At 37.7% G+C, this 9,533-nt stretch overlaps 1 pseudogene; it reads right to left on the reverse strand.

The window, feature by feature from the left end:
- Window positions 1-6,544: 6,544 nt before the first annotated feature.
- On the reverse strand, window positions 6,545-7,520 carry LOC110576439 (annotated as a pseudogene).
- Between the last annotated feature and the right edge of the window lie 2,013 nt (window positions 7,521-9,533).

Below are 9,533 nucleotides of genomic sequence, written 5' to 3' on the forward strand. Positions count from 1 at the left end.
CCACCGGGGGGGGGGGAGTCCTGTCTTTTCTCTGGCAGAGGGAGGGTAAAAGAACCATTATGGAATATGCCCAAAGAATTCCCCATAACAAAATGAAATGCAAGAGAAAAAGGAATGATAAGGGAAAACAAGAGAAAATGTCCAAGAATTGTGGGACAATTTCTTAATATGTAATATATGTATAATTGCAATACTAGAAGGAGAAAAGAGAGAATGAAGCAGGACCACAAGAAATATTTGAAGTAAAAATGGCCAAGAATTTTCCAAAAAATAACAACAAACACCAAATCAGAGATCTAAGAAGTTCTGATAACACCAAACAGGACAATGTTTTGTTTGTTTGTTTGTTTTAATTCTACACCTGGAAAAAGAATATCAAATCAATTTTTAACTATTTATTAATAATATTTAACTATTTTTTAAGCAAACTAATTTGCTTAAAAAGGCAGCAAGGAATAAGAAGAGAATAAAGTTTTGGTTTTAGAATAAGTTTTTTTTTTTTTTTTTTACAATGATGATTTCTTTTACAATCAGATGAAATTTTTAAATTATCTGTGATTTTTAAATCAACTTCTTCTATTTCTTGAAATAAAACCAAGGTAACCATGGTTAAGGTACACTAAAATGTATTCTTAAAATGATTCATTCAAATCATAAAGATCAGAAGCCAGGATAAAATCAATGGACAGCTAGTTACAGATTTAGATAAATAGGTCACCAGGAATGAGCTGTTTCACACTGACATGTGTCTTTTTTCATATCCATATGACAATTACCCCTCGCACAAACTGCATAGCCAGGAATGACCTTTCTGGAAGCCTAGATTGGGGTCAATTTGGAGATTCAAGAAGAGATAAGATTAAAAATGAATATGAGCTCTGGGTGGGCTGGAGAACCCATGCACCACTCTCCCTCCACTCAGGCCCCTCACGCAAACCCACACAAATACACGGGGCCACCTGCCCTCCAGATGCCATCAGAAGATAAGTTCTCTTCATTATATGTATCTAAAATTCCATCTACTTTTTCCCTCTCAGATTCCAGCATCATTTTCCACACCAGCATCACCTCTTTTCTGCCCTATGGCTTCCTAATTATTCTCCCGGTTAACACATTCTACCCAACATATATTCTTCACAGAATAACCAAAATTTTCTTTGACAATGGAAATATGATCATGCCATCCTTGAAAGTAAAACATTTCATTGGGTGTCTATTGCTTTTAGGATTAAAACTTAATTTATTAACGATGTCTACCCGGCACTTAGTGAAGGGGTGACGGAGACCTCTGGTCTTATTTTAAGCCACTCACTGTATTCCATTCCTGCTGCCCCTCTTACAATACTTCACCAGAGCCAAGCTCCTTCTCCTGTTGTGTGTTTTTTTCTCCAGAAGTCTCTGCCCCTCCTACTTCACTTAACCAAATCTAACGAATCCTTCATATCTCTCATTAAAGGCTCCTCCTTCAGGTAAGTATCTCTGACCACAGGACCTAACAATGTCCTCCATTATCACAAGTGTAATTCAAATGCCTTCTTATAGCTTTATTTTTAATGTCTGTCTTCTCCTCAAGTCTGTAAACTTTGAGTTTCTCAGCATCTCCCCCTCATATATTAAAAAATATGTGGAGATTGAAATGAGAAAATACCATTTTTAACTATACCAAAAGAAAAAAAAGTACTTAGGTATAAAATTAGCAAAATATGTATGGGATCTATATGCTGAACACTAGATTGCTGATGAAGTAAGTCAAAGGAGAACTCAGTAGGTGGAGAGGAATACTCGGTTCATGAATTGGAAGACTCAACATAGTGAAGAGATCAGATGTCGATCTTTCCAAATGTGATCTATCTATTTAATGAAATTCCTATCAAAATCCCAGCAAAGTTTTCTGTAGACATAGACCCACTTATTCTAAAATCTATAAGGAAAAGCAAAGGACCTGAAATACACAAGATGATTTTGAAAAAGAATGGTGTGTGAGGAATCACTCTACTTGATGTTAAAGCTTACTATTTAGCCCCAATAATCAACATAGTGTGTCACTGGCAGATGAATGATGCAGAGATCAATGGAACAGAATAGAAAACCACAAAACAGACCTACATAAATATGCCCAACTGATTTTGGACAGTGGCACAAAAGGAACTGAATGGAGGAAGAACAGCTTTTGTCAACAAATAATGCTGGAGCAATGAACATCCATAGGCCAAAAAGGGAAAAAAAAAGAAAATTAGCTCAAAGTCGAAGTAAAGATAAAACAAATACTCATAAAACATTTAGGAGAAACAGAAGAAAATCCCGAAGATCTAACGCAGGACAAAGAGTTTTAAGATGACTCTGAAGCACAACCCCAAAAAAGGAAAAATCAATAAATTGGAGTTCTTATCAATTTAAAAACTTTAAAAAGTTTTAAAAATTAAAATTTTATTCTGAGAAAGTTCCATTAAGAGGATGAAAAGACAAGCTACACACTGGGAAAATTGATTTGCAAACCATACATTTGACAATGGCTTTGTATTTAGAATATATGAAGAACTCCCAAACTTAACAGTAAAAACACAAATAATTCAATTGGAAAACAGGCAAATTGCACAAATTGGTATTTCACTGAGGAGAAATATGACAAGCAAACACACGGAAACAGGATCACTCATACATCCTCGTGGGGATGTAAACTGATAAAGTCACTCAGGAATACAGACTGGTGGTTTCTTATAAAACTAAATAGGAACTTATCATAGGACCCAGAATTGCACACTTGAGCATTAATCTCACAGACATGAAAACTTACATTTACACAAACACTTGTGCACAAGTGGTCATAGCAGCTTTATTCATAGCCCCAAACTGGAAAGAACACAAATGTCATTTAATATATGAATGCTTAAAAGCACTCTGGCACATCCTTTCTACATCCATGGTAGAATACCACGGAATTCCACTCAACAATAAAAAGAAATAAACCACTGATATACACAACTATTTGGATGAATTCAAAGCAAGTTATGTTGAGTGAAGTAAACCCAGTCTCTAAAGGTTATGTGCTGTGTGATTCCATTTACATAACATTCATGAAATAACAAAATTGTAGAATGGAGGACCAATTAGTGGTTCCCAGGGGCTAGGTATGGAGGGAGAAGGGTGTGGGTGAAGCTACAAAAGGGTATCATATGTAGTGATTGAACAATTCTGCATCTTAATTGTGGTGGAGGTTCTGTGAGTCTATAATGTGATATAATTATTTAGAACTATACACACACACAAAGAATTATACACACACAGACACAGAACATACACAAGTAGTGCATGTAAAACTGATGAAATCTAGTGAGTTCTATGGTTTTGTACCAATGTCAACCTTACAGTTTTGATAATTGTATTATAGTTACACAGGATGTTACCACAGGGGAAAACTGGTTGAAAGATAAGCATGACCTTCCAGTACATAGTTATTTTGCACCTTCCTGTGAATATTTAATTACTTCAAAATTAAAAGATGTTTTGCACGTGTTAAATGTGAAAAAAGATATCTGAAGACAAGGGAAAATAAAAAGTAATAATTATAATAGCAAATACATATAACACTACATGCTTGATGCCATTCTAAGCACATTACATATAGTAAGTCATTTAATCCTTATACGAATTCTATAATGTTTACAAAATAATCCTAATTTAGAGATGAGAAAGTGAAAATAGAGAAATGTATGTGAAAAATACTCAAATCCTAGCTTAAGGTGAATTCTCTATGATTAAGCAAAGGGAAAAGACAGAAGCGACATACATACAGCTATTAATATACTTAAACACGTTAAATATTTAAATCAGTTTATAAAAATGTTAAAAATAAAAGACAAACATACTGGATAAATATTTAATATGAGAATGAAAACATATTATTATGACACTTTTTAAAAATCATGAAAAGAGATATGGACAACACAGAGTTTTCAGGAGTTAAATGGGCAAAAGCAAAGACAGCTAAAATCATCTGGGTGATTTAGTAGTCAAGAGCACAAACGTGACAAATAAAAAAGAAACAGATTTGTTTTTGCCTCTGACATTTTCCTCCATTAAGTTTCCATTTCCTCATCTGTAAGACCTATTTTACGAAGTGCAAGTGAAGGTGACATGAGGTAATGTACATAGAATGTTTAGCATGGGAGCTGGAACATAAGTACTCAAGAAACGGTAGTTATTATTACTTTGTAAGATGAGATATGGCTATCTAATATATATTTAACCTCAAAACAATTAAAAATAATTAAACAATTTAACCTCAAAACAATTAAAAGTAAAAATTGCAGTATAATATTTTTGTCCTTTTAAATGGCAAAAAAAAATTAAAGAAAAATATTCAACTCCATTGTTAGTGCAGAGAGATATATTATGCATCCTTTCTGAGTACATTTTTATAGGATTCATCAAAAAAAATTCTATAAAATATGCAATAGCATTTCTAGGACTCCATCCTTAAAATAAAAATTGAAACACAAGATTTACGTTCGGAGAAGTCTTGTTTATGTAGTTAAAAACTGTCCAAATGTCCAAAAATATTTAAAATGTCTGAAAAAATATATGCAAAGAACAACAAATGTTAAGTCAATATACCAAAAAGTCACCAGTAGTTTTCTTCTGACTAGGGATTTTCTTTATACTTTTGTTGTTTTCCAGTCGCCTTACATTGAGTATTTGCATCTTATATTGAAAGACAATACTTACAAAAAATTTATCTAAACATATCTGGACTGTATACTTAAACATCAAATAGAATTGAGCCTTAAATCTGTAAATATATAGTCATAATGCCTTGCAAAAAGGGCCTAAAAGAATAATGTTTTGTTAAATAAAGTATAGTAAAACCCTGCAATAAAATACTATGCAGGCACAGTAATTGATTATATAAATGCATATGTATTAGAAACAATGTCAACAAGTACTGCCAGAAAAGTAGTTACAAACCCTCTACATACTGTATGGTGACTCCATAACATAATAAAATAAAATAAAATTTGAAAAAAAAACCCTATACATAGTACAATCAATATTTTATATATGTATCATATGATAATATTTTCCAGGTAGATAAAGGAGTAGATCAAGCTATAGATACAGATGGAGAAAAAAATACAGACACAGATAGAGATACAGATGCAGATGTAGATATGTAAGGATATAGATATAGATATATAAACATAGGAGACAAAATTTTAACAATAAAATTGCTTGGGGGCTGTACGTTTATGGGTTTATGAGTTCCATTTCATGTTTGCTTTTTTTCATAATTTCTAATATTTTCTACAAGGGACATAGATTTTTAATTAAATACATATTTAAAAAAGAAACATGGACAACACACTATCTTTCTTCAAGAGGAAGTATCAACTAAAGAGCACACTGGGAAGGAGCTGTGGGTGGAGAGAGTCACAGAGGAGAAGAGATGAGAAGTGGGTGTGGAAGGAGGAATAGGAGTTTTCCACAAGCCGATGGAGGTTATCCCAAGGCAGAGCAGGGACATGGAGAACATGGCATGGCCTGGGAAAGGTGAGGCATAAATGGCCTGGTGAGTCTGATGCTCCGGTCGCTCGGAGGTGACATGGGCAGTGCTGCAGTAAAGGAGGTGAAGAGTCAGGTCGTTAAAGGCCTTGACTACCCCACTGAAGAGGGGATCACTGAAGAACACGGCCTGACATTGAGATTGGAGGAGCCCCCTCCTCAGCATCCCCCCAGCACACATCAGCCCTCAGAAACCACAGGAGGGACCAGTCTCCATTACCTCAGTCTCCTCAGGCGTTGTTCTGCCAAATACAAAACACACAATTCATTTACATTCTCTCATTACAGACCTTCATGTTGACAGGATATAAATTATAATATAATAGGAATAACTACAAAACATAGAATCACTGATTCTGAGAATGTCATTAGCCAGAATGAAGGGCATTAAGGAGTATATGATTGTCTAGAGACCTCACAAGATGTCTCAGAGCTTGAGAAACTCACTGAGGAATAGCCGAACAAAATCCCAGGCCAGAGCACTGCTCTCACTTCATCTATTTCTAAAGATCATGCTAGAGTCATTAAGGATATATGACTTCTGAAAATCAATGCAATCCTGTCCCAGCGTCTTGGTGGGAGCGGGCTTGCTCAGTCCAACGGGGTGCTGTGCTCAGGTTATTTTGATGACAAAGGAGTAAGTCCTGCAACTTCCCTGGTGAACTTGCTCCAGACACAGAACTCACTGAGCCATTTCCGAGTGTTTCAGTGGATCCTCCCTATGCACCACTTCCAGAGACCACTTCATAGATGGCTAGGGATTCTGCAAACTCAGTTTGTTTTTTTTTTAAAGATTTTTATTTATTTATTTGACAGAGAGAGACACAGCGAGAGAGGGAACACAAACAGGGGGAGTGGGAGAGGGAGAAGCAGGCCTCCCGCAGAGCGGGGAGCCCGATGCGGGGCTCGATCCCAGGACTCTGGGATCATGACCTGAGCTGAAGGCAGACGCTTAACGACTGAGCTACCCAGGTGCCCTGAAAACTCAGTTCTTAAACCAAAGTGATTTCTGCTTTATAAACAACACATGAACCACCTGCTCCCAGATTTGCTTGGTCTTGATCCCATAAATGACAGGATTCAGCATAGGTGGGGCAAAAGGCATGCAAAGGTGGGGCATGCAAAGATTAGCCAACAAGATGTGGGTATGAGGAGGAATGTGGTGTCCAAACCTCTTAGTAAGGATTGTAAAGATTCCAGGCCCATAAAAGAGGACAATGACACAGATGTGGGAGCCACATGTGTTGAGAACTTTGTGGCGAGCATCTTGAGAAGGGATGCAGAAGACAGCACAGAGAATCAGCACCTAGGAAACAAAAATTAGCACAGCATCTAAAACCACTGTTAACATTAGGATGGAAAATCCCTACCAGATATTCATTCGAATGTCATGACAGGCATATTTGGCCAAGCCAATGTGTTCACAAAAGGTGTGTGGAATGACATTATTGTGGCAGAAAATCAATCTTTTCAAAAGAAATATGGGGAAAAGTGTACAGAACTTCTCAGAAAGACAGTCACACCGATTTTCCCAATCAGAGCATGTGTAAGAATAGTGGTGTATCTCAGTGGGTAGCATATGGCAATGTAGTGGTCAAACACCATCACCAGCAAGATCCCTGACTCAGAGATGAAGGTGGTATGGATGATGAAGAACCGAGTGATGCAGTGATCCAGGGAGATCTCCCCAGCATGGAACCAGAAGATGGCCAAGGCCTGAGGTACTGTGCACGTGGAGAGGACAATGTCCGCTCCGGCCAGCATGCAGAGGAGGAGGTACATGGGTTCATGGAGGCTGCGCTTTGTGAGGATAATGCAGATGAGCAGACTGTTCCCGAGCAGGGCGATGACATAGGAAATGATGAAGGGGATGGAAATCCACGTGTGCTGGTCTTCTAGCCCAGGGATGCCAGGAAGTGGAAGACCATATAGCTAATAGCAGTGTGGTTTAAGGCAGTCATGCCTGGAGTAGATGACCTGGGATCTCACTTTCTGTTTACAAAGAGATAAAAATACATATTCTTTAAAAAAAAAAAGTATTTATTTATTTGAGAGAGAGAGAGTGAGCGAGCACAAGCAGGGGGAGGGGCAAAGGGACAGGGAGAAGAAGATTCGGGCTGAACAGGGAGCCCGACATGGGGCTCAATCCCAGGACCCTGAGATCATGACCTGAGCTGAAGGCAGATGCTTAACCCCGAAAATACACATTCTTTTTAATATATTCTTAAGGGGAATTATTCTGATATTCTTTGTGAATATTAGAACTTTTGGCATATCTCACACTCTTCATCTTCTCGGAACATGCAAATAGGAAATATGCAAAGATAAAGGATATGGTCTGTGCCTCAGTGAATGACAGCCAGTTATATTCACCTCCAACTAATCAAAGTCAGAAACATTATTGTATGTATTTCACTTTCAAACAGAGGATTATACATAAACAGAAAAACTCATTATGCATGACTAGGGAGAGTGTAAAAGATACTTGAAATTGACTAATTTATCAGAAGGGAGGCAGCATAAGAAAAGGTGAATATACTGATCAACGCACAATATGTTCATGAAACATTTCCAGCCTAGGGTGATAGGTGCATAGGGAATGCTTGGGAGGCAGGGAGGAATGCACAGGCAATGAAGAGCCTTGATCACAACTTCATACTTAGACCTCACCCTTTACACAGGGGTCAGTCATCACATGTCTTGAAGATTTACTGGAATAGTAATTGACTGAGAAACTGGATGCTAAAAGGTAAGTTGGGTTCTAGGAATAGAGTGGGTCTGAATGTAATACAGTCACAGAGGAATTAAACTAATATTTACTGGGGCACCTGGGTGGCTCAGTCGTTAAGCGTCTGCCTTGGGCTCAGGTCATGATCCTAGAGTTCTGAGATCGAGCCCTGCGTCGGGCTCCCTGCTCTGCGGGAAGCCTGTTTCTCCCTCTCCCACTCCCCCTGCCTGTGTTCCCTCTCTCGCTTTCTCCCTGTGTCAAATAAATAAATGAAATCTTTAAAAAAAAAAACACTAATATTTACTAATCATTGTTTTATGCCAGGGATTGCAGTATCCACGTTGCATGTGGCATTTTGTATACTCTTCGTGTAGGGAGCAGACCTCCACTCTAGTAAGTGGATATTTTCATTGTCTCCATTTCACACCTAAAGAGAGATTCAAAGAATATGAATTACTTTCAAATTTCACAACAATAATTGATGGAATGAGTTTGAAATCTCTCTGACTTCACCACATACAGTTTGCTCACTTGTGAAGACAAGAGAACTTTAAGAGGTAACAGTCGGGGCTTGTGTGTCTTGCATTCACACCTTGGGGAGCTAAGCTTAGAAATGACTGAAATTGGGGTGCCAGGCTGGCTCAGTCAGTGGATCGTTCAAGACTTTTGATCTTGAGGTTGTAGGTTTGAGCCCCGTGTAGAGGTCGCTTAAAAATTAAAAAACAATTAAAAAATAAAAAGAAATGACTGAAAGTTGGAGGAAAAAAGGCATTATTTCTGGGGAAGGGTGTGCAGTACTTGGTATTTGGAAGATTCTTCTGATAGAAACTAACATGTAATTTTAACCATTTGCTTCCTAGCAGACTTTCCTTCATTCATTAGCTTAATCATTCAGCAAGCTTATTTGAAGCATGGGCTATTTTTCAGGCATCCGTCCTAACTGGGCTTATGGATTGGGAGAGTGGTGGGTATGTAAGCAGATGGGTTCAGCAAAACGTTTCAGGTGTAGCTCAGAAGGCATCTCCTGAAAAGATAGCCATATCTAATCCTGTTTTCTCCAGAATGAAGAAGAAGTGGAGCCAATAATAAAATACCTTCTTCACAGGGTTTCTGAATATATTAAATGAAGGGGTATTTTAAAATATCTAGCTCAGGGGCTAAGATAAATCTTACACTTCCATTCCAGCTCCCTCTCTTGGTGTGGCGCGAGCCAAGCTACTCATGCTGTTTGACAAAGTCCAAGTAT

This window comes from Neomonachus schauinslandi, chromosome 11, assembly GCF_002201575.2.
Source record: "Neomonachus schauinslandi chromosome 11, ASM220157v2, whole genome shotgun sequence".
NCBI lineage: Eukaryota > Metazoa > Chordata > Mammalia > Carnivora > Phocidae > Neomonachus > Neomonachus schauinslandi.